Source organism: Manis pentadactyla, chromosome 1 (genome assembly GCF_030020395.1).
Source record: "Manis pentadactyla isolate mManPen7 chromosome 1, mManPen7.hap1, whole genome shotgun sequence".
NCBI lineage: Eukaryota > Metazoa > Chordata > Mammalia > Pholidota > Manidae > Manis > Manis pentadactyla.
In genome coordinates, this window is record NC_080019.1 from 93,685,267 (window position 1) to 93,709,587 (window position 24,321).

A 24,321-nucleotide genomic window follows, 5' to 3' on the forward strand; every position below is an offset into this window, starting at 1 on the left:
CATCCTATATAAAGAAAATCTTTGGTTTCAATAGAAGCTGATTTTCTGTTTAAATCACTGAATTGCTGTTCAGAAACAACGGGGTCCTTGCAAACTTATTTGTGAATCATTACGTAGAAGGAAAACAGGAAGTTGATTTGGTTTTTAGGCCTGCATTTCCCTGTAAGTTTGAGCCAGGCCACTGATGATATATCGTTTGTGTTTATTTTTGAAGTGTGGAGTTTGTCCTCATTCTGATGAATATGATTTCAGAAACATTAAAAGTGGCAGGAGTACAAAACCACCGTTTGTCAGTAATGCCTGCAGCTGTTTCTGTTGCTGATGCTTGCAGAGTTTTATAATTAGAGCGTTTACCCTTGCACCACATCTTATATCTAGAAATGGCCATGTTTACCAGGATGTTGATAATCAGCTCTTGTAACAGGTTCTTCAGATAGCTGCAGCATGCCTGCACATTTTCAACCAGAGACAAAATTAGATGAATATGATGAAAATAAGTTGCCATCAAAATGAATTTGTTTATAGTGCTTAGATTTTCAAGGAAAAATAGGGTCCTATCAAAATCCCTGGGTCACAGTTGAGGAAAAGCAAGTACAGAACTAAGCAAACCTAAACATTATTTTATTACTAAATATTATTAATTAAGTATTATTCTAAACCCAAATCTATATTCAATTGTGTATAGGTGGCATTTTAAAAAATTTAAATAGCTGTAGAAGAGAACTTAATCTTGACCTTTGGCTCAAGGACTGGCTTTTATTGCTGTCCTTTTACTAGTATTCAGAAATAAAATGCTTGATGCCTCTGGGAGCTGAAAATTCAGAAAATGAAGAGGTCCTCAAAGGCATTCTGTTATTCCTGACTGCCACATAAGATTTCATGTAAAGGTCCACTTATATTGAGCCTTCCATTTCATTTCACAATGATCATTTTGCTGTCTAAGCTTTAATTACTGACATGCTTACTGATGTCGCAATCCTCCATATTCTTCTACTCCATTTGACTTAAATTGGATAAATATGGTCATGCTCCACTATATATGCAGTAACTAGAAAGGAGGGGAAAGAGAGAAAGAGGCAGCTTCTGTACAAGACATAGAGGCCAGATTTGGGGGACTATCCAAATGGTCAATGTAAACAGTCACAGAAAGGATGTGGTAATGAAAGGAAACTCATCACAGACCCCCAGCTGGGATGTACTGAGCTTCTAGTCTGCAATTATTACTTCCACAAGATTTAGTTATTTCAAGGAACAAATATGATGTCTGTCTGACTTCTGCTTCTTAGCAAAGATTATTCAGGGTCTCAGGAGATGCCAGAGTAATTTGAAGTATAAGTACTTTTTTATATATCTATAAAACAGCTTTATTGATATGTAATTCACAGATCATAAAATTCATGCCTTTGAAGTGTACAGTTCAGTGGTTTGTAATATATTCACAGTTTGTCACTATCACCATTAATTTAGAGTATTTTCATCCCTTCCCAAAGAAACACCATACCCTATAATAGTCACTCCCTGTTTCTCTACCTCCACGGATCCTCCATCGCTAAGTAACCACTAAACTACTTTCTATCTTTGTAGATTTGCCTATTCTGGACTCTTCATATAAATGGAGTCACATAGTATGTGATCTCTTGTGGCTGGTTTCTTTCATTTAGCATAATATTTTCCTGTTTCATGGCATATCAGTACCCCATTTTTTCTTACAGCTGAATGCTATTCCATTGCATGAATATACCACATTTTGTTTTTCTAGACCTCAATTGGTGGGCTCTTAGATTGTTTCCACTTTTGGGGTATTGTGACAAATAACAATATGTACAGTATGTACAAGTGTTTGTGTAGGCATGTTTTCATTTCTCATGGATAAATACCTGGAAGAGCAACTACTGGATCTCATGATAACTCTATGTTTAACTTTTTCAGGAACTGCCAAATTGTTTCCCAAAGTGGCTGCATCATTTCACATTCCTACCAGCAATGTATGAGGGTTCCAATTTGCCCACATCCTTACAAACAGGTGTTACAGTCTGTCTAATTTTAGCCATCTTAGTAGTGTGAAGTAGTATCTTGGATTTGCATTTGTCTAACAACTAATGATGTTGAGCATTTTTCTACATGCTTATTGGCCATTTGTATATCTTATTTGGAGAAATGTCTACCCAAAATCCTTTGCCTATTTAAAATTTGGTTGTTTGTCTTTTTGTTGTGGAGTCTAAGTTCTTTATGTATTCTAGATACAAATCCGTTATCAGATCCATGATTTGCAAATATTTTCTCCTGTTCTGTGGGTTGACTTTTCCTTTTTTGATAATGTCCTTTGAAGTATGAGAGTTTTTCATTTTGATGAAGTTCAATTTATCTATTGCTTGTGCTTTTGTTGTTATATATAAGTAACCATTGTATAATAAGGTCACAAAGGTTTGCCCCTCTTTTCTTCTAAGAGTTTCACAGTTTTAGTTCTTATATTTAGGTCTATGATCCATTTTAAGTTAATTTTTATATATAATGTAAGGTAAGGATCCATGTGGATCCATCCCTTTTACATGTGGTTATATAGTTGTGCACCACCATTTGTTGAAGAGACTATTCTTTCCACATTGAATCGTCTTGGCACACCTTGTCAAAAGTCAACTGACCATAATTGTAAGGGTTTATTTTTGACTCAGCTTTATTCCAATGATTTGTATGTCCATCTTTATGTCAATTTCACCACTCTGATTACTGTAGCATTGTAGTAAGTTTTGAAATTGGAAGTCTGAGTCCTCCAACTTGTTCATTTTTTAAGGTGATGTTGGCTATTCTAGGTCCTTTGCATTACCATATGAATTTCAGGAGCAGCTTGTAAATTTCTGTCCCCCCAGAACAGCTGTGATTTTGACAGAGATCTAGCTGGATCTGTAGATCAATTTTGGGAAAATTGCCATCTTAACAATATTAAGTCTTCGAATCCATGAACATGGGATGTCTTTCCATTTATTTAGATCTTTTAAAATTTCTTTCAACAATGTTTTGTAGTTTTCAGTGTAAGTGTCTTACACTTCTTTCATTAAATATATTTGTAGTTTTCAGTGTGTCTTATACTTCTTTCATTAAATATATTTTTATGTATTTTACCTTTTTACTCCTATCACATGTGGAATTATTGTATTAATTTTATTTTCAGGTTGTTCATTACTAGTGTTTGGAAATAGTATGTTTCCTACTGGATCCTACAACCTTCTCAGCTCATTTATTATTTCTAATTGTTTTTGTGTGGATTCCTTTGGATTTTCTGTTTATAAGATCATGCCATCTATGTTGCCTTTCCACCCTGGATGCCTTTTATTTCATTTTTTGGTCTAAATGCCCTAGCTAGAACCTCCAGTACAGTGTTGAACAGAAGTGGCAAAAGAAGACTTTGTTTTCTGGTGCCTCAATTAGAGAGGAAGAATTCACTCTTTTACCATTAAATATAATGTTAGCTCAACGTTTGTTTGTTTGTTTTGTAGATGTTCTTTAGTTGGTTGAGCAAATCTCTTCTATTCCTAGTTTGTTGAGTATCTTCATATGAAAGGGGCTGGATTTTGTCAAGTGCTTTTTCTGAGTGTATTGAGATGATCATGTGTTTTTTGTCTTTTATTCTTTTAATATGGTTTATTACATTGATTTCCTATGTTGAACTAATCTTGCATTCCTAGGTTGAATTACTCTTGAGCATGGTATATAGTATTTTTTTATGTTGCTGAATTTTGCTCACTAGTATTTTGTTGAAGGTTTTTACACTATTTTCATAAGAGATTCTGGTCTGTGGTTTTCTTGTGATGTTTTATCTGGTTTTATTATCAGAGTAACACTAGCCTCATACAATGAATTGGAAATTTTCTGGACTCTTCTATTTTTTGGAGGAGTTTGTGAAAGATCGGTATTAATTCTTTGTATGTTTGGTAGAATTCACCACTGAATCCATCTGAACTTGGGTTTGTGAGAATTTTTTTATTATTACTAATTCAATCTCTTTACTTATTATTGGTCTCTTCAGATTTTCTGTTTCTTCTTGAATCAATTTAGGTAGTTTTTGTCTTTATAGGAATTTTAAAATTGCATCTATATTATTTATTAACTTATTGGCATACAGTTATTTATAGTAGTCCCTTATAACTTTGTATCTGTAGAGTTGTTAGTGATGTCCTGTCTTTCATTCCTGATAATAATAATTTGAGTCTTTTCTCTTTTTCCCTTCATTAATCTAGCTAAAGTTTTGTCACATTTGGTGATCTCTTCAGAAAACCAAGTTTAGTTTTTGTTGATTTTTTTCTATTGGTTTCTAATCTATATTTTTGCTCTAATTTTTATTATTGCCTTTTTGGTTTCAGTTTGCTCTTCTTTTTTTTTTAGCTTCCCAGGGACTTAAGTTTTTGATTTGAGGTCTTTCTTCTTTTTTAATGTAGGCATTTATAGCTACACAATGCTTTAGCTGTATCCCATAAGTTTTGGCATGTTGTCTCTCATTTTATTTCATCTCTAATTGGTTATTTGGGATTATTTTCATTACTTTTTACATATTGTTGAATTTCTCAAATTTATTCATGTTGTTGATTTCTAATTTCATCCCTTTGTGTTCAGAGAACATACTTTGATTCCATCTCTTTTAAATTTATTAAGGTTTGTTTTATGGTCTAATGTATTGGCTATTTTGGAGAATGTTCCATGTATAGTAGATAAGAATGTACATTCTACTTATGTTGGGTGAAGTGTTCAACAGATATTGTAGGTCTACTAGTTTAGTGGTTTATAGTGTTGTTCAGTCTTGCATTTCCTTGTTAATCTTCTGCCTAGTTGTTCTATTCAGTATTGAAAGTAAGGTTTTGAACTCTATTATTGTTGAGTTGTTTCTTTCTTCTTTCAGTTGTGTCAGGTTTTGTTTCATGTATTTTAGAGCTCTGTTGTTAAATGGTTATATGTTTATAATTGTGGTATCTCCCTGATGGATTCACCCTTTTATCATTTTAATTTTTTAGTCTCAAGTCTACTTTGTCTCAGTATACTCACTCTGGTTCTCTTTTGGTTGTTTCTGTATGGTATACTTTTTTACCTTTTTACTTCCAACCTATTTGTGTCTTTAAATCTAAACTGTTTCCTAAACAGCATAGAGTTGGCTCATTTTTAAAACCCATCATATCAATCTCTGCCCTTTGATTAGAGAACTTAATTCATTTATTATTAATGTAATTACTAAATAGGATTTATGTCTGCCAGTTGTTTTTTGTTTTCTGTAAGTCTATGCCTTTTCATTCCTCTATTCCTTCATTATTGCATTATTTTGCATTAACTAGATGTTTTCTCTTTTAATTCCATTGTTGCATTTATTATGTTTTTAAGGCTTTTTGAATGACTGCTTTGATATTAAAATTAACATAATTCCAACTTAATTTCAATTTTGTACAAAACCTTTGCTTTAGTATAGCTCCATTCCCTCCCTCATTCTCTATTGCTATTATTATCAACCAAATTACAAGTTTATAAATTATAAGCCCATCAGCACAATTTCATAATTACTGCTTTATGCAACTGTCTTTTAAATTAGATAGGAGTAAAAGAGCTAAAAAGAAGAATACATTTATATTGATTATTATTTTTACTATTTAATTATCTTTATTGGTGTTTTTTATGTGTGTGGACTCAAATAACTGTGTGGTATTCTTTTATTACAGCTTGAAGGATTCTCCTTAGTATTTTCTATTTGATCAGGGCTGCAAGTGCCAAATTTTCATTTATTCTTTATATGGAAATCTCTTAATTTCTCTTTCATTCTAAAGGATATTTTTAATGGCCATAGAATTCTTGGTTGACAATCTTTTCCTTCCAGCATTTTGACTGTCATTCTACTGCCTTCTGAGCCCCATGGTTTCTGATGAGAAATCAGCTGTTAATCTCTTTGAACTCCCCCATGTACAAGCTTTTAAAAATTAAATAATTAATTCAAATTAAATAATTTAAATCTAGAAAAAAACTCTTTAAGATAGTTTCTTTTCTCTTATAATTAGGAAATTGGTTGTTACAGGTATTTTTCTGTAACATAATATTTTTAAAATCTAAAGCAAAGTAAAATGTTAAAAGTTATTAAAGCTGCATGCTATATGGACACCTGTTACATTTTACATCTTTTAAAAATGTATATGTAATCAAGATTAGTTCTGTACATAGGTGTGAGGGAGCCCAAAGAAGTAGCCCACTGAGGAGGTAAGAGAGAGGAACCAAAAGTGCCATTGGTTGTAGTTTACATTCACTTATTAACTTCCTTTTAGGTGCACTGGCAAGTGTATGCACTACCTTGGAGGGGGTCTCACTGGACAAGTAAGCAGGTGTGAACACTATAGCTCCAAGAGAAGCCTAGTGTACTTGGTACTAGGAGAACTTCCACAAAAGGAGGGCCTTAATCCACAGTTGGTGGGAAAGATCTGGGAACAGTTCTCAAAAGAGGTAACATCTTAGTCAAGCTTTATTAAGAATGGATAGGAGTTGGTAGGGAGGTGTTTTATGCAAGGGAATGTGTACTTGACAAATCATTTTGTAATGGCTGGAGCTCAGGGAACAAGGTATTAAGTGGTGAAAAAGGAGGTGTGTAGGTCACAAAGGCTACACTAAAGGTTGGATTTAAATGCTGTAGGCTGTGTTACTCTTTGTAGAATTTTAAGATGGAGAAATGACAGGGTAGAAGGGCCATGAGTGCAGTGGTTAAGATCCTGGGCTTGGGAGTCAAGGGCTGGAATTCTAACTTTGAAACTTGTTACCTTGGTAAACTTGGACAAGTTACTGAAGCTCTCTATACTTCGGTTTCCTCATCTGAAAAATGGAAACAATGTCTATCTCACAAGCTGTTGTCAGCTTTACATGAGTTCATTCATGTTAAGCACTTAGCACTATGCCTGACAACATAGTAAGTACTTAGCAATTACTAGGAAATTCAACCAATTTTTTAGGTAAAGGTTAGATAATGTTTTAGAAAGATGGCTTTGACAGCAGTGTGGGGAGGGCATGGAGAGTGGGGGCTGGGGCGATTGCAGACCAAGAGAACTTGATGCTCTCAGTGCCATCAGTGTGTAGGCCTGGGAGCCACAGGGTCAGCATGCCCTGGGAACTTGTTAGAAGTGCATATTTTCTAGGATGGGTGTCAGCAATCTAGGGTTCAATGAGCCTCCATGTGAATCTTACGTGCACTCAAGTTTGCAAAGCACTGATCTAGCTGAGAAGCAATGAGAAACTGAATAATATGGAGGGCCCATCATGGCCCAGGTACTGAACATTAACTGGTTTAAACAGCAAATCAGATGTTATCCCCATTTAACAGATGAAAGAACCAAGGCTTAGAAAGGCTAAGGTCCATGGGCAGGACCACACAGCTATTAAGTGGTAACACTAGGAATCAGACCCAAAGCAGGTGCTTTTGACCACTATGCTCTTCTTCTAATTGGAAAGTTACCAAGAGGAAAGGGGGAATTTCATAGATGGTTAAAGTGCTCCAAGGTCTCTGGATTTAGATTAATGTTGATTCTCTGATTCAGGCTACAGGAATGAATAAGCAAGTTTACAGCAAAGAATTTGTTTATATATAGTGAGTTTGAAGTTCCTACAGAAAAACAGAATGTGGAGTCCTGACACTCATGCGCAAATACAGACTTGGCAGACAGCACTATACGGTGGGTGCGGCTGCAGACATGGATGTGGATGAGACAGTCCTAGGCAGGTACAACAGAAGACAAGAAAGGCAGCCAAGGACAGAACCCTGGGGAACAGATGGAGGAAGAAACATCTGTAAAGTAGACTATGAAAAGACACTGGGCAGAGGTAAAGAAGAAAAGATAAAGAGGAGAATCTCAGAAATCCAGGAGAAAATCAGCTGAAAGTCAGTGCAAAGAGGGGCTGGGCTATTGCTGAGAATCCCAGCCATATTGCGATGCAGAATCTAATAATCATCCCTTTTCCTACCATCCCCCAACATGAGCAAACAAGGATGCATGACACCAAAAACAAAAAGGCCCCTCCCAGATGGCAGCTTGTTAGGAAAGAGTACCCTAGGCCTGAGGCAGTCATTAATAAAAACTTAGCAGGATGCTGACAGAATGCCAGTGTGTATGCCTTATAAAATTTTAATTGGTGAGCTTGCCCCCCTTAACATGCAACTCCATGTAATAGCAGTAATCTTGATGACCTCTGGTCAGTGTGGATTCAGGGAGGTCATCTGTACTAATAGAAGTCTAATTCATAACATTTGATGGACTTGTGGCTTTATATTTCTCACAGCCATTGAGCACTTACAGTGATCATAATGGTTATTGTTTTCTCATCTTAATTTTAGTCAGAGCCAGCACCTGTGCTAACAAAAACTCTAAGTAGTTAGTCCGACAGCAGCTTGTATGTGAAAGGGCAGATGTGGATCTGAAGTCTCACACTTAGGGAAATGGCACATACTGAATGTTCTTTATGGTCAACATTTTACATAGATTGCCTCATTTTATTCTCTCAGGTGCCTTCTGAGGTAGTTAGGCAAGAGAGCCAGATTTAGTGAGCAAGTGAGGAATTGAGTGTCAGAGGCTAATAACTTGCTAGGGTCACACAACTAGCAAGTATAGACCTAAGATTTGAAACCCCTGCCCATCTCACTTCAAAGCTCATATTATTTCCATTAATGATGCCAAAATGGAATCTGTATTAAATTGGCCTGCATGCCTTATAAAGATATCATAAAGTTCAAATAAATAAACTATGTGAAAGCACTTTTCAACTTTGAGAAGAAAGCTACATGCAGGCAAAATATTTTTTAATTTCCACCATTAACATCTGAAGTAGTATCTGAAAATATAAAAGATGCTTCAAAATAATCTCTTAAAGTACATTCTCATTAGCTCCCCAAAAGGATTTTAATAATATATTTCTGTTTTCTCTTGGCTTTACTGTTTATCACTACCTCCAGGAGCTCATTTTTGTACATATCACTTTGTGGGAACCATCTTGCCTTCTACCATCACCCTTAATACACACACACCCCCCCAGAGAATTTCTCCCTTCCTTGCTGTTCTACTAGGATACAGACAGTACTGGTGAGAGGAACCAAAAGAGAGAGAGCCTTTATCCTCCTCGGTGGCTATCTTATATAAGGTTGTGACTTGATTCTGTGCCTGGTATCAGGAATCTCCCACCCACTCCCCACTCTCTGGCTTCCCTGAGGTCCACGGAGAAAAGCCTGGGCCTAAGTTGGCCCAGAGAAATTTGTGAAACTTTCTTGACTTCATCCCTGACAATACCATGGGAGCAAGCTATTTCTTGGCTATCTCAGACAAAATCTAACAGGCTCTCCTGTTTTCTGTTTTACAATAACCTTTCCATCATTTCCTAATGAGCAAACTCCTCCTGTCACCATTACCATGACATCTATTATCAAGAGGTAAAGAAGTGGGAATTCAGGTATTTAGAGGACCACTAGTTAGAATCAGACTTCTAGATATGCCCAGGCTTTCCCAATATTTTTGCTTTCAAATATGTTTTTCAAGGTATATATCCTTCCCCATATCCTGGGTTCATTCATCAAAATCCTAAGTTACATGAAGTAAGAAAAATGAGTCCCTAATGTACCTACATACTCTATTCTAATCACAACACAGGTTATAGAAATAACCTCTCTGGAGCCAAAAAGGAAGGTTTCCAGAGGTCATTCCTTTGGTGTAATCCACCAGACCTTAGAAAAGGGAGGGGATGTCAGACAAGACTTCTAAGTAAGAGAACAGAAAGAGAAAGAAACCTCAGGCCAACAGGCTTGACCCTAAAGATTGCTCCCCACCCTCCCTCTTGAAAATGATTCACCCTTACTCTATTTCATTACCTTTATAAGTTACCACCGAGTCTAGATGACTGCTAAGGTCCTTTGCAGCAGACATGCTGGCAAGTCAGAAATTTGTATTTCTGAGAAGTACCAAGGAGTAATCAGATGTCTTGTCTCTGTCTGAGCAGCCAAGTGGTCGGGCACAGTTAAGGAAGAAAGTTCCCCACAAGGTGCAGGCTGGTGGCAGGGAGCATGTGACCTTGAAGTGACCTGGAAAGAAAATCACAGGAACAGACTGTCACTGAGCAACAACTAAGTGCCAGATACTTTCTTAGGCCTTGTTATATTGCTGAATATTGTGAACTACTGAATATTGCACTATATTGCTAGTTGGAGATTAGGTAATTTGCCTGCTGGCATTTAGCTACACTGTGAAGCTAGGCTGTCTGCTCTAAAGCTCATGTTTCCATCACACTCCCTGGCGGAACACCTCCTCCTGTCCCTGTGGATGGCAACCACTTGTTCTGCATCCTGATGCAGGAATAGGAGGTCTGTAATGAGGGTTCAGCAGGTTTAGCTCAGCTGCCAATACTGTTGAATCCCGAACAGCTTTTCTGGAGGTGCTGTGGAGTGTGAAATTAGGCAACAAGGGTGCATCAGAAGCATCTTCAAGCTCTGCCTGGGGAAAAACGGGAAAGAGAAAGCACAGTCCAACAGAGCTGACCTTTTTGTCACCCTGCAACCTCCCATTTTCCCCCACCCATTTTATTGTAGGGCTCGACCATAAAAGGTCAAGTTTTTAAGAACTTCCTTCCAATAATATCAGTAGTTTTAATCAAATGGTTAAAGTGGAGCCAGTTATTTTCCGCTTAGGTGCTAGTAATGAAATTGCCTCTATTCTATCCTGTTAGGTTGGATATTCCAGTATTTCAAAGAGAGATCCTACCCTCGCCTTCATTTGTCCATCACTCAATAGGTCACTCCGAGTAATTTGCAAACTCTTGAAGTGGCTTAACAATTTGTTACAAGGTGCACATAAATGAAGTTAGTGTCACCTACCTGATATACTCTGGAAAGTATAAGAGAGACTGATCCACTCAAATATATATCTCCTTTGAGCATATAACATTCCCTGAAATCCAACCATGGCAGATTCCTGACCTTGTGTTACTAGATAAAGTTGCTATTATTCCATGTTCATCTGACACTTAGGATCCTCAAACCAAGATAATAGGAATCCTAGTGATAGAGTAGAGATGGAGAGGGAAGATGTAGAAATGGGAGATTTTGAAGCATTGCTTGTGGAGAACAGACAGGCAGAGTGCCTCAGTAGACAAAAAACCCTTTAAGTACTGGGTGCCAGGGAATGGGGTTGGGGGGCTAGGCCCCAACCCCACCCCCAGCCCTGGGGCAGAGATAAAGTATGAGATCCTTTGAGACAAAATTAGGTTATCTCCCAGCTTCGCCTGAGCTTAGATTTACTTACTAAATAGGTTAGTAACATAAGCAAAAGAAAGTGGCGGGCAATGCAGAAAGCTGATGTAAAACATGTAGAGTTTTCATGGTTGATACGGTACAGGGCCCCTTGAAAAAGGAAAGAGCTGATTTTGAGAGAAGTAACCATTGCATTAAAGTTTCTAGGAAGTGGTTAGACTGTCTTTAGATACGCTGATGTCTTGTTTCTCATCATTTGAAGGCAAGATACCTACAGCTTCTCTTTGGTGTTGATACAGAAATACTTGCTGAAAAATGAATAAAAAGAATAAGAGATGCAAGAAGAAAATGAGACAAATGGGAGAAGTACAAGGCTAAAACTTACCTTATGACAGAAAAATCGGTTTATTTCCCAACTAAATAAAATCGCCTCATGTGTGAGTATTAATGGTGATTCTTGCTAGTGACTCTACAGATTGTCCCAGTTTTCCCAGTTCCAGGATGTTCCTGGCAGATGGCTTTGCTGTCTTCAGGACATCCTTCACGTTTGAACACTGAAGGCCTTCTCAGCCAGTACTTTTTGATTTGTAGCCTAAGTAGTCCAGCCAGCTGATTTCCACATTTCTTTGTTGTCTCTAGTTAATACACTGTCCATGTGATGTCTTCTTTTATTTTATCACCAGAAACCACAAAAGTAGAGGGGAAACAGTATACCAGGAAGTATGAATCAAGTTATGACTCAGGTTTCTTAAGAAAGTGAAAAGCAGAAATCTACGTTGACTTATTTGATCTTAATACTTTCGGGCAACATTAATTATCCAAGGTGGTGTGGGAGTATCACAGATCTTCCCTGACCATACTCTTCAAACAATAGACTCCCTGACTTGACATATCTTTATTGGTCAGTTGTTCCCCTCAGGAGAATGGCTGATTATGAGTGTATATATGGAATAGTAATAGGGAGAAACTGGAATCCAAAGACTTAGGGTTAAGTGCAGAAGATCAGTGCCCGTAGAAGCCGACAGCATGGACCTTGGATCCAGGGTGCCTGGGTTCAAGTCCCATCTTCTCCCTTCATACCTGTGTGACCATGAGCTAGCCTCTTGGTTGTCTTAATCCCTCTCTCTGTGGGATGGGGATACTGAGAGTGTTATTTATTAGAGTTGCTGTGAGAACTGTTCATCATTTTTCAGTAAAGGGTGAATTGTTTGTATACAGTTGTAGAGTCCAGATAAGCCAAGCCAGGTGTTGCTGAAGATGTTGCAGAGCTGTGGGGGAGTTTTTGTTGCATGGTACACGTTCCTTCATGTTTATCTGGGGGTTTTTGCCTTTTTGACGTTCCCTTCAGTCTCTTTGCCAGGCATCCTCAACCTGTGGTCACCAGTCAGGACATTCCTCTTGTGTTTAATGCTGCAAATTCAAGGGTACTTTCAGAGCAGAGATCCATGATTTTAAGGGATCCCCATTAAGGCTAAAAAGATCTGTGACAAAAAGTCCATTTTTCCTTCCAAGAATATAAGTGGCTTCCATGAAATCCCATGTGACTATATTTCTTAATCTGATGAGGATTAGTTCCCTAGGAAGTTCCTTGCTTTTTAATCCTAAAAGACAGTAGTATTCAAAGTCAAAATCCTTATTTTAAAAATCCTTGATGTTCTGATCTGGGCTTTGCTAGCCTGGATTTTTATCATCTGACTTTGGCAACCATTAACAAACATTTACTGTGATAGTTTTAAAGGTATGTCCACATATTATTTAGATACTCCTTCCCTCCAAAGGTGGACTTACTTCCTTTCCCTTTGAGTGGGCTGGACTTAGGGCCTCCCTTCTAGGGACTGAGTCCTTATAAAGAGCACCATGGTTTCTGTCTAGGATGTCTTTCTTGCTGGCCCTTTGTCTCTTGAGTCGCTTGCTCTGGGGGATGCCAGCTGCCGTGGTGAGGCGGTCCTTGGGATGGCAAGCAAGCTGCTGGGTCCTGAGTACACTTGGGCAGTCGATGGAGAGACCCATGTAGTAAGGAACTGAGGCCCACCGAAAGCCACCTGAGCTTGGAAGCGTACCCTCTCTAGCTGAGCTTTGAGATGACCAATAGCCTGACTCCAGGGTCAGGAGAGACCCTAAGGCACACTCACCCAGCTAAGCCAGTCCAGCGTTCTTGGCCCTCAGGAACTATGTGAAATAAATGTTTATTGTTTTATTGTTTTAAGCTACAATTATGATGAATGAATATATCTTGTGTCTATTTCTTCAGCAAGAGACGGAGTCATGTGGACTCACATATATTCACAGCAGAGGGCTAGTTATAGATTGCATATAACAGGAAGTGTAGTCAAGAGTCATGAGTTTTATTTTTCTTTTAAAAAGCTAATTGACTGCATCCTCACACCTTTTTCATTTGTTACCGTAAGCACATCTCCTTGGTGTATATTATTATCCAGTCTCTCCTCTTCAGTAATTAATCTGAAAATCATGGGAAAATTCTTCTGTGGTTCTGCCTCTCATCAATTAAGGAACAAACAGCCCTGAGAACTCTCCTTCAGGACAAGTGACCCAGGGTTCTCGGTCCTCTGCCCTGTTAGAAAGCAGGCCGACTGGATGGGGATGAAGTAAGGAGGAGCATGATTTATTTTCATCAGAAGCTATTCCAGTATTGGAACTTCCAAGGTTGTTTCTCTTGGAATTTTATGAAGATTGTACCTCATCATATTTTAAATTATAATATATGACTTCTATCATTTAGGTTAGGACTTAGGTAGAAAGCACTGAGTGAACCTGCTTCCCATCTTGCTGATCAAAACAGAGCCTGAATTAAATACATTTCTCTAATATAAATGCTAAAATCCTATTTCCTCAGCCTTTGGATCTTTAAAAGTTGACTTCCAGAAAGGTGGTCCTGGGTCTCATATATGTATATACACTTCTTTTGGAAACTGGGTATAAATCTACCAGGTTTGGGTCTAAGATGTGTTATTCCATTTGTGTACCCTCTCTAAGGTCACAGAATTTCCCAGAGTTTACAACCATACTTTGAAAAATATTACTGAGCCAATTGACTGGTGCTTAGTGAAATGCATGCTTTTATCTCTGGATAACCATTTACTTTTTTCTTTACATTAAGAGTATTTCTTTCAGGGAATGACAATTCTGCATTTTTAATCATAATTTTTAAATACACTATGTAATTTTATAATTATCTCTAAACACGCCCCCCCATTTTAAAACTCTTCAGCTGGATGGCATTCAGCCATCATAACAAAGGACTGACATAATATGTTTTCTTAAATTAAGATCCTTAAGCCTGGGAATTTCACATTCCATATTACTTGAAATTTGCACGCAAGAGAGAGCAACATGTTCCCTAACTCTCTATACAGGTAAACACATGAACTGAAAATAAAGCAACCGAAAATTAAGTACAGTAATTTACTATCTACAGTGATAAAATTTGGCCCTATAACATATGGTCAAATCCTTTACTATAGTTATGTAATCACAGAAAATTCCATGTGGATGATTTGTGTACATTTCTAAAACTAGGTTGGGGATTTGCTTCTTTATCAATTAAACACAATTTTCTTAAATAGCATGTGGGTCTATATTCATATTTGTAACTGAGTAGTGTTTAAGAGCTTTGACATTTCTTAATGTCACTAATTTCCCTATTGAGATTTGCCATATATTTGGACTCATGTTAAATCAAATGTCTTAGTCATCATTATATTAAAAGAATGTTTTAAATATCTTTGTCAAGTATGGAAGGGGAAAAAAATCTCCTTTCATTAATTTATTTAGCTGCCCCCATACACACACAGCCTCACTCATGTGTGTGTGCGCGCGCGCGCACACACACACACACACACACACACACACACACACACAATCCATGCCTTGATTCCCACATTTTTGGCTATTCATTAGTCAAAACTCAGTTCAGATATCTCTTCCTTAAACCACTGCTGGTGGGTTTCTGTGCTTGCCTCTCTCAACTTCAATGATAATAGAATTGTTTTCTGTATTGTCCCTCTGGCACCCACTAAACTGTGACTTCTTCACCTAGGGGCTGCATCTTTTATTTTTGAGTCCCCAGCTCCGGTCAGAATGCCTGGCATAGCAGAAAGGGCTGATTAAAAGCCTGCTAAATGAATGAATAACTTTTTAGCTCCCAGGCTGGCTAGCAGGTGCGTTCAGAGGCTAGATGAGCATTATTTGTAAGCTCAGCCAGAATCTTGTTGCAGCCAGAATGGCAGAAGCCCAATAAGTAGGGACAATGCCACCCTGGGGTTTATAGCTCCTGCAGGGGCTGTATGAAGCCAGGCCAACATGCGGAAACCACATACTGGGATGTCCTCACATCCCAGGTCCTTGCTGCCTAGCAGTTTTGCACTGTCTATGGGCCAGGACCAGCTCTGTGTGAGCCAGGCTCCTGCAAACTTTTTGCTTATTCAGGAACTCCAAGAAGTAAAATAAGGAGAGAGAAACATTCTCCTGGTAGAACTCTAAACAAAATTCAGTTACGTGAATCATGCTGAATGTTTTAAAACCGTGGTTTGTATTCAAGTCAGAGCTTTACTTCAATACATTTGCCTGGAAAAAGACTGATGACAAGCAAAAAAAATACCTTCAGAAGCCAGTTCATCTTAGGGCGGATCCAAAAGATGGGGCTGCAAGAATCTTCAATGCTCTGCCTTCTCTTATCTGCCTTTTTTTAAAAAGTAAATGCCCCTGTTAGTAAAGCTCCATTGCAGAAGTTCCTGTTATGCCCCACTGCCATGGCATTCATAGAGAAGCAGAGATAGTACTTGTAATATACTGAGAATCACTGAAGAATCCTCAAAAAACAGGAAAACGTGAAAAAATATAGCCAATACTTTACTGGCTTATGTAGGAAGAATCAAAGAACCATGAAATTAATTTTATTTACAATTAAAAGATTGGGGCTTAGAATACAGGATGTGATTATGTAATTATGAATTAATTTCAGTAGCATCCTATCATCTGAACATGAGAAGTATGTCAGTGAGCCTCACAAAAGCTCACCTGCTGGCTTGTTCCTCGGGATAGTGACACCCAGAGCCTGGAGAGGACGCCTTCTCCAGGAAGGGGACCTGCTGTGGTTTGCGAGAGCCCCGGGTGCGTATGATCAGTTTAGTAGGAATTAGCTCTCTTTCACATGTTCATACTTACCTAAAAATGAAGGATTTTGAAGGGTGTACACAGGCCACACCCAAGGGTGAAATAAACATTATTATCACAGCAGTTAAATGTAAAGTTAAAGAACATTTCAGTTTCAGAATGGTGTTCAAGAGCATGAGATGACACATCTGTATTTTAACTGTTAAAGTGTGAAAATTAAATGAAGACCTCCTCAGATTCTAAAAGCTTGAATTTTGACCTCTCCCAACCCCATTAAATAGATTGTTTTTCCTATTTATTTTGGCACACCTCATTTGTGGAAAAGATCTTTCTGAAACTCATACACTGTTTCTTATTTCTTCTAGTCATTTTATTAATTACTATAGGTTTGCTGAAGAAGAGCCCAAGTATACCTAAATCTAGAATTAAACTAATAGCACTAGGGTTTAAAATAATAGAATTTGTCAGCAAGTTGACTGCCTCACTTTAAGCCAGCGTCAAACTCTTCGGTTGTTAGTTCGGTTTATGCAAAAATCTCATGGAGGAAATGAGCATTCTAATCTGTACTAGACCTTTTTCTCACAAAATGTTGTTCCTGCCACTCGTCCCCTCCAGAATGTGAGGGGAGGTTGAGGCAGCCTCGGTTTGCAAAGGAAGACCCAAAGAGTGCCTGTATGTGGGCCTGCTGCCTGTGCACAGCGCGGGGACCCACGTGAGGCTCCCCGCATGTGTGGGTGTGTCCTGTCGCTGCCTCCTCTGTTTGGGAGCCCACAAAGACAGTCTGCCGTCCTCCTGCTCCAGATGCTGGTGGAAGAAAGCCTTAGTCTGTTCTCAGGAACACTCAGATACGGCCTCAGGTGTGATGCTGGCAATGTTTGCCTCTCCGGGTCTGGCTTTAGGGCTGCTACGAGTCTCTTATGTGTCATAGGAACCCTCTAATACACTCTTCTGCTGAACCCCCCCATTGAGTGGCCCTCTGCTATGGCTGCTTCTTCCTGGGGTGGGGGCAGGTGTGGCCCAGAGGCAGGTTGCCCCTATCTTCGGACAGGTCTGACTCTAGCCCCTGGAGGCACCGTTCACACTGTGCTGTCTGTCAATCTGATATGTATTATCGCCATTTTATGGAGACGGTAGGAAAGTGTCTTAAGAAAGAGGTACCTTTTCCTGGTTTGCAAAGAAACATTAAACATGACTAGCCACAGCCTGCCTCAGGATTGAAAGCAGCACTGGCTGCACACTGAGTGGGTTCTGCCGCTCACTATCCGTGTGCCGTTGGGCTAGTCGTTAATGTGTTTTATCATCAGCAAAATGGGGCTAATAGTACCTCACAGGCTGTTAGGATTAAAGAAATTATGTAAGTCCAGGACTGAGCATAGAGCCTGACACCCAGTGAGTGGTCAGCAAATGGTAGTTCTCAAAAATTGGCCCGTAAGTGTCCCTCTGCACACATAGATCCCTTTCCAATCACCTTCCATTCAGGGCTCTCATAGCACAAAATAACTTTCAAACTCACCAGTACACAACTCATTACAGTGGCACTATTGATTTACAGTATGAATCGTTAATTAGTATTAATTCAATAGCCTCTTGCACAGAGGTAGACTAATGAGTCCGGTGATTCTCTGGGCCAGCCACGCAGCACACTAATAAACTCCTGAGGAGGGAGGGCCTGCCTCTGAGAGAATGTAGAGCAGGGAGTGCTCAGACTCAGACAATACATGAGAGAAAAGGAGTCGAGAAGGGAAGATTAGACCTCAGTCTGTAGTTTTCCAGACAAAGGATCGGTCTGTAGTTTTCCAGACAAAGGATCATCCCTGGCAGGTCTGCCTCTGCTATGGCATTAATTAACACAAGAAAGACTGGCGAACAAGCTCTCAGCAGGTCAGACTTGGGCAGACTTAAAGGTGATGCAGACAGGGAATGGGAGCCGGGAGTCTTATCTGCGAACTGCCTGGCATTTTATGTGTGTTGCTGGGCTCATCACAGTGTTGGCTGTGGGAGGTGGGGGCTGGAAGCCCCTGGTTACAGTGATCTTATCATTCCCTGATACTGTCATTAATGACTGGCTTCGCCTGCTCTTTTTCCAATATGTTGCACACGGGTATAATTTCTATCAGTTACCAGCCATGATGTCATCTAGGCCCTGAAATTGTGTTATTGAACTAACATTCATTGTCAAACCTTTACAAGATAAATCTATTTCTCCTCATCCTATAAATGTGTTGATTCTTTTACGCTGTGTACAATGCATGGCCTTTTTTAGGCTGTTTTAATTCCTTCATGGAAATCCTCTCCCCTGTCTGATGTCCCCTCTATATCTCTTATCACCCTTCTTCTCCACCCCACCCCTAATTTCCTTCTCTCTTTCCTAAAGGAAAAAAATGGCAATTTCCCTTACTCTCTTACAAAAAAGACTTTGTCACAGAGAGGAATCGCTATTCGCATGAGCCATGCGGCATTGTATGGCAGAGCGTCATCCTGCATCAAGAAGCAAGTCTCCAGAGACGTGTTAATTCCACCCAGCTTTCTCCACTCCATCCAGCCCCCACCCCCACCCCAAGAAAAAGTGAAACTGCGGTGTCGCTCACATAAGAAAATGTTGCAGTAAGGTGAATTTTCATAAAATAAGGATTCTCGAGACCCCTATTTTTAAATCATACAGAAAGAAGGGGCGGAGAGTACAAGGGATCAAGAGTAGGGTGTTCTGATTGCACCCAGGGCAGGGTGTTCTGCTCTGAGTAGCAGTTGTAGGTGGCACTGCTCCAAGGGGAGGGGAGGCTGTGCAGCTGGGGCTCACTTGTCTGAACTGACTCACTGATGGATAGTCACTCATGGTTGAATCTGAGTCTTAACTTGAACTGCCAGTTCGCAGTGCTGCTGTCTTTGTCACTGCTATTCCACCGCACCTTCTTTCCACCTGTCCCGTGCTACTCTCTGAACCAAGATTGTCACTTCTGTTTTTGCTATTTTATATCCTGTATATGTTGCTTTATGCAATGGATATGCTCCTGAAATACAGTACACAAGCTGTGGTTTTAAATAACATTGAATTCATCTTAATACAGAAAAGTATAAAGAAAACAAAGTAGTCTAAAATCCCATCACCCAGATAACCCTGTTAACATTTTTTTAAAAGTTAGAGTGTGTTTATTTACATGGTTACACTGCATATATTTCCACAGTACAAAGGTGTGACTGTATAAATGCTACAATTACTGTAAGTTGTAAAAGCACTCCCACATCCCTCACCACCACCTTAGTCCTTAGCACCTCCCTCAGTATTAGAAGATTGTACAGTGTTCAAAGCCCTACTATAAGAATACAATAGTGAGTATTACAAGAAACACTCTCTTTTAGAGGACTTCCTAATAAAAATAGTGAAAAAATGAAAATACAGCAATGTATAAGGCATCACCCTGGCCCTAAAAGAGGCTCATCCAGTATTAGTCCAATGAGTTAAAGAATCATTTGAGCTATGGTTGTTTTTATTTGGTTTGTACTGTTTTTTAAATTAAAAATTATCAACATTTTAAAATCAGGAGAATTCACATAAAAATGTCTTCCCTTGAAAAATCTGAAGAACTATTCATAATGGGTCTGCTTCCCACATGGCAATTTTCTTCACTGCTGAGGAACTGCTGCCCCCTTAGCATGTGTTCTGCAGTTTGCCACAAGCTCCACCACTCCCTTAGTTAACCTGATATCAGTTGTCACTTAACATCATTCTTGCCCTGTCTTAGGGTGGAAAAACGTTTTCAGAACCCATGTTCCTATCAAAAGTAGGGGGTGGGTAAAGCTATTCCAAGAGGGCCTGGAGCCTGGAGCTTTTTCTTACACCTGGCCTGAAGGCTTTGTAGTTTGTGGTTCCAATCCAAGACTAGTAAAATATTCAGGCCGAAATGGCCTAGAGGTCGTCTAATCCCAGCTGCATGTTTTTGACTTCAGAAATGTTTGAATGCCTTCTGATTGATCACTGAGAATTTAAATGTACCAGCTTTGTTTAATACAGAGGTACAGTTAAAGGAAATTCATATTACACCAATCAAATTTTTTCTTGATTTACAAACATTTCTGTGACCTACACCAATACATACTACAGAAGGGGGCTAGTTGATAGAAGACTATTCAAAACACAGAAATATAGAAATGGGTCACGGAAGTCATTTCTTCTGGGGGTGGGAAGAGAACAGCTTAGAGCAGAAAAAAGTGCTGATTGTTAAAGGTGTGACCTGGTGGAGTGGGGCAGTCCAGGTGTGTAACCCGGAAAAATTGCATCCTGAGACCTAGTTTCCCCATCTGTAAAATGGGGATAATTACACCTGTTTCATATGGTAGTGCAGATTAAGTTGTATAATGTAAATAAAATGCTTAGCATTATAGTTAAATGCTTAAGCAGTAGGGTCTATCATTGTGATTATTACTGTAGTAATAATTCTGGACTCCTAGGTTTCTTAGTCATTCAATACATAAGCACAGAGCGATGTAACCATGGATAAGATACTTGATGACTCTGCGCCCCATTTTTCTCACCTGCTCATGGGGAGGACTAATGCCTGCACCACCCCCACACTAAGGTGTTAGGAAATCAGCTGCCAGTGTGTTTGTGAGCCACTTAGTGGTATTTGTAGTTCTGGACAAGTTGTTATTACTACTTTGTGATTAATTAAACTCATTTTTAAAGTGTCTATAACTAGGGTTTAAGATACCCCAAGTTACTTAACCTTCATTAGGATTTACATTTTTCTTAAGTACAACTTGTCAAATGAATTAAGTGCGTAACATTACAGAACCAGAATATTTGGATAAGTCCAGAAGAGATGTTCTTGTGTACTTTGTCTGCCACCCAGAAATTAAATCAGAGAGAGAATGCAGGTTTAGAACAGACTGATGAATCATTTGCACATATGTGTTTTCCCCTAAAGAAAACAAAAATTAATAGGACCACGCAAAAAGTACCTGTTTGCTGACATGCAAATTGAGGTCAGAAGCAGACACAGATTGCTCATGTAATGCCCACTGGGATGCATGGGGGTCACTTTTCAAGGTGCCATGGCTTTGGTGGCTGCGGTGAGGATGGAAGTACTACCCGCATTTCATTTACATTGGACCAGAGGCAAAATGGAGGACAGACATGCTGGTTTGACATGCTCAGAGCAGGACAGCAGGAGCCTAGCATATTGTCAGATCAGGACCAGAGAGATTGTGATTATTTATTCATTCATATGTTAATTCATTTATTCAGTAACTGTTGAGTACCTGTGATGTTCTGGGTGTCGGCTTTATAGTAGGAAGAACAAGCAGACAACACCCTTACCTACCCTTGTGAAGTTTACATTGTACGGGGAAGATGGACATTCAATACATTATGTAAATAAGTAAACAAGGCATTTGTATGACATGACACTGGCCTGTTTAGATGGGGCCGGACCATGCAGGACTTGGCCACGCTGTTCCTCACCTGCACTGCTCAATGAGCCTGCTGGCTGAAAGGACTGGCTTGGACAGGAGTCAACCAATGAGGACAGGAGAGCCAGGAGGGTTTAAGATGTTTAATTAATAATTTAAAGATAAGAGTGACAGGACTGTCAAAAATGAGGAAAAAGAAAAAAAATACCAAGAGTGACTCCTAGCTTGAGCAGCTGGGTGGATTGTGGTGCCGTCTTCTGAGGCTTCTGTGTGAAATAACTTGGCTGGCCTCAGCTAAGACACTGAAGTCTAGTCTTGTGAATTCACCAGGATTTGATTTCCAATTAAGTTCTCATCTAGATTAAATTGTTAATATAAAAATATCCTGACATATTAATATTGTTAGACCCTAATATTTTGATAAACAGCACTATGAGGGAATAAGTCTTTCATGTCAAAACTCACAGCCAGATCTTGTGGGTATTTTTTGTGTGCAAACAAAAGAAAAGGTGATTTGGGATTTTGTTCATTTTCTCTTGGGCACCATGTTTTTCTGGAGTCTCTGAGCAACAAGGTAATTTGTTCTATAAAGTAAAATTAGATTATAAACAGTTACAATCCTGAGCTAAGACGCAGAGCCCAAACAACAGAGTGCTTCGAGTGAAGCTCTTGGTCAGTTTTCCATCATGCCTGGAGCTGTCACTCAAACATGGGCAGCTTTCTACAGAAAGGGGGTGGTGACGTTTCAGTGACCCTAAGCACTGCCCACAACTCATCCCGCCGTCTGGGGCGCTCCCGTTTGGCCAGGTCCAGGATTCCATTGACAAGGGGAGTCCCCAGCTTCTCAAGGCAGTACATTCCTGAAATCCATGTCCTAAGGTGGAGCTTTTTCACCCATAGAAACAAGGGGATTGTGTTCTTGAGAAAGGAATTGGCAGGCCACTAATCCTAAATATATCCAATAATGTGTGAGTAAAGCACAGCAGCCACGCTCCAGCATCTGTCATCGGTAAGCCCCTTATTGGACTAAAAGACCCTGAGTCAGTTAGGACACCATAAGGAACACAACAGCGCAATCAGAGAGCAGGAAAGGCATTGGACGCTGCACAGAACAAGGCAGTGCTGGCTGGCCCAGCGGCTCTGTGACGTCTCAGGGACCCAGGCCCACATGCCTGTGCACGACGCCTTGACCCTGCGGCAGAGCCTCTCACAGTTGCACAACAGCTTCCGCAGATCTGGGAAGCACATGTGCCAGCAATGGACCAGAGCAGCAGGTTGTTTTTCTGCACAGGTCTCCTTTAGTGAAAGAGGAAGCCTTTCCCAGAAGCCCCAAGCCAACATTAAGTCTTTGTTCATGGAGCCCCCAGTTCCCCCAATCTGGATACCGGGACCTTATCCTAGACTCTTCTCCCTCTCCCTTATTTCCTTTATTTTCTATGGCTTATCCATTCTGGTTTTGAATAATCTGCTTACTACCCTCTATCTCCATGTGTACTATATTAATTTTGATCCTTATTAACTCTACCTTTCTCCCTGCTTCCAGTTTATCTTCTACATAGCCACTCAAATGATCTTTCAAAACACAAATCTCATCATGTCACCATCCTGCTTAAAACCTTTTGGTGGTTCTTAATCACATGTATGATTAAATGTCTTTTTTGTATCCTAGCTGTAGGTATGACCTCTCCCTTCCCTTAAAAAAAAAAGTCTTACATGGCAGCCCAGTACAGCTAGCAGGTGGGTGTAAGGTGCTACGCTGAAATGGCGGTGGGGAAGGGCCCCCAGCCTGGTGCGCCCTTCGTTTCCCTTACTGGAGGCCCCAGAGCCTTTCCCTGGATCCTCTGTCATACAGGTAAATGGAAATGCCTGCCAGGGCATTGGTCTAGACCTCAGGAGTGGCAGCCAGGCTAGCAGCACAGACGAGATAGCAATGGAAGCCAAGGTCAAGAACGTGCTGTCTCAGAATGTGCAGAGCGAGAAGGGAAGAGGGACAGCTCCAAGCCTTATATTAATGTAGTGCCCCCCAGCCCTGCAATATTCAATAAAATAATGCTCTAGGTCACCCTTCAGTCTTTAAGAATGTGACTTACATGCTCTGATTGGGCTACGTAAGTTAACCCAATAGGTGCTTGAGGACCAATGATGGATGGTTGAAACTCAAAATGCAACTAATACCAAAAACTGAGAATAATGATTTCCAATTATATGATTGTTCTTGTATTTACATTTTCATTCTTATAGTTCTTTTTAAAGGTAAAAGGTCTGTGATTTGCTTTGGTAATTTCTAAGGTTAGTCTTTTTTTTTTTCCTTCAAGGCTTTTCATATGTATCAGAAATCCTGAGTTGACCAACATTTCATGTGTTTCTATTTCTGATCAAGGCAGTTTGAGTTAAACAGGCTTAAGAATGTAGTTCTCAACAGAATAATAATAACTGAGTATGTTAATTATTCTAACTATTCTCCCTGCTTTTGATATTGAATTGTATTTATTCTTTATGCTTATTTAAAAATTCAGTCTTTAGAGCTGTTTAGATGCAGTTTACAT

The 24,321-nt window shown here is 39.5% G+C and overlaps 1 protein-coding gene across 1 annotated transcript in view; it reads left to right on the forward strand.

Moving 5' to 3' along the window:
- PPM1L (protein phosphatase, Mg2+/Mn2+ dependent 1L) overlaps window positions 1–24,321 on the forward strand; it is a 285,551-nt gene that overhangs the window by 251,505 nt on the left and 9,725 nt on the right. The gene's annotated exons all lie outside the window — the stretch shown is intronic.